Raw genomic sequence first — 2,500 nt, 5'->3', positions numbered from 1 at the left:
CTCACATGAGGTTACCATTGTCCATACAATAGTGCAGGTGCGATGGAAATCTTTTCTCGTTTTGGTGCGTGCTACATTTTTACGGATAGACCCCGTGAAACGCTAGAAATTGGCGGGGATGTGTCTCTTGTGGCTCACGGGGCTGTTAGGGTGGCACAGAAATCCCTCGGAATGGGAAAACGGGTCATTTTCGTGTTGCCACATTGCATGCGAACGGCATGAAACTTCCAGAGGCATTTGCAGCAGGAATGCATGTGCAGTCAAAAAAGTGAATATTTTTCACGGATAGACCCCGTGAAACGCTAGAAATTGGCGGCGATGTCTCTCTTGTGGCTCACGGGGCTGTTAGGGTGGCACAGAAATCCCTCGGAATGGGAAAACGGGTCATTTTCGTGTCGCCACATTGCATGCGAACCGCATGAAACTTCCAGAGGCATTTGCAGCAGAAATGCATGTGCAGTCAAAAAATTGAATATTTTTCACGGATAGACCCCGTGAAACGCTAGAAATTGGCGGGGATGTGTCTCTTGTGGCTCACGGGGCTGTTAGGGTGGCACAGAAATCCCTCGGAATGGGAAAAAACGGGTCATTTTCGTGTCGCCACATTGCATGCGAACCGCATGAAACTTCCAGAGGCATTTGCAGCAGGAATGCATGTGCACTCAAAAAATGTGATATTTTTCACGGAGAGACCCCGTGAAACGCTAGAAGTGGGCGGGGATGTCTCTCTTGTGGCTCACGGGGCTGTTAGGGTGGCACAGAAATCCCTCGGAATGGGAAAACGGGTCATTTTCGTGTCGCCACATTGCATACGAACCGCATGAAACTTCCAGAGGCATTTGCAGCAGGAATGCATGTGCACTCAAAAAAGTGAATATTTCTCACGGATAGACCCCGTGATACGCTAGAAATTGGCGGGGATGTCTCTCTTGTGGCTCACGGGGCTGTTAGGGTGGCACAGAAATCCCTCGGAATGGGAAAACGGGTCATTTTCGTGTCGCCACATTGCATGCGAACCGCATGCAACTTCCAGAGGCATTTGCAGCAGAAATGCATGTGCAGTCAAAAAAAAATTGATATTTTTCACGGATAGACCCCGTGAAACGCTAGAAATTGGCGGGGATGTGTCTCTTGTGGCTCACGGGGCTGTTCGGGTCGCACAGAAATCCCTGGGAATGGGAAAACGGGTCATTTTCGTGTTGCCACATTGCGTACGAACCGCATGAAACTTCCAGAGGCATTTGCAGCAGGAATGCATGTGCACTCAAAAACTTCTATATGTTTCACGGATAGACCCCGTGAAACGCTAGAAATTGGCGGGGATGTGTCTCTTGTGGCTCACGGGGCTGTTAGGGTGGCACAGAACTCCCTCGGAATGGGAAAAGGGGTCATTTTCGTGTTGCCACATTGCATAGGAACGCCATGAAACTTCCAGAGGCATTTGCAGCAGAAAGGCACGTGCACTCAAAAATTTTAATATTTTTCACGCATAGACCCCGTCAAACGCTAGAAGTTGGCGGGGATGTCTCTCTTGTGGCTCACGGGGCTGTTAGGGTCGCACAGAAATGCCTCGGAATGGGAAAACGGGTCATTTTTGTGTGGCCACATTGCATAGGAACGGCATGAAACTTCCAGAGGCATTTGCAGCAGGAATGCATGTGCACTCAAAAACGTCTATATTTTTCACGGATAGACCCCGTGAAACGCTATAAATTGGCGGGGATGTCTCTCTTGTGGCTCACGGGCGCTGTTAGTTAGGGTCGCACAGAAATCCCTCGGAATGGGAAAAGGGGTCATTTTCGTGTTGCCACATTGCGTACGAACGGCATGAAACTTCCAGAGGCATCTGCAGCAGAAATGCATGTGCACTCAAAAACGTCTATATTTTTCACGGATAGACCCCGTGAAACGCTAGAAATTGGCGGGGATGTGTCTCTTGTGGCTCACGGGGCTGTTAGGGTCGCACAGAAATCCCTCGGAATGGGAAAACGGGTCATTTTCGTGTTGCCACAATTGGCATACGAACGGCATGAAACTTCCAGAGGCATTTGCAGCAGAAATGCATGTGCACTCAAAAACGTGAATATTTTTTCACGGATAGACCCCGTCAAACGCTCGAATTTGGCGGGGATGTTTCTCTTGTGGGTCACGGGGCTGTTCGGCTCGCACAGAACTCCCTTGGTCCACCTGATTCGTGCATACAGGCAGCAACTAAAACTCTGTAAACCTGCTGTGAGGACATCTAAACAGTGGACCAGTGAGGCTGTGGAAGATTTGCGGGCGTGCTTAGACTGTACTGACTGGGATATGTTCACGACTGCTACCAATAGTCTGGATGAACTCACAGAGGCTGTGTACATCAGCTTCTGTGAGGACTGCTGTATCCCAACACGTACCAGGGTGAACTTTAACAACAACAAGCCCTGGTTCTCAGCAAAGCTCAAAAGGTTGAGGTTGGAGAAGGAGGAAGCGTTTAGGAGTGGGGATAGAGACAGATTCA

The sequence above is a fragment of the Petromyzon marinus genome, unplaced genomic scaffold (genome assembly GCF_048934315.1).
Source record: "Petromyzon marinus isolate PM22_M1 ecotype Great Lakes invasive population unplaced genomic scaffold, UKy_Petmar_22M1.pri1.0 PM_G_Scaffold_215, whole genome shotgun sequence".
Taxonomy (NCBI): Eukaryota; Metazoa; Chordata; class Hyperoartia; order Petromyzontiformes; family Petromyzontidae; genus Petromyzon; species Petromyzon marinus.
Note: the sequence above shows the minus strand (reverse complement) of the source record.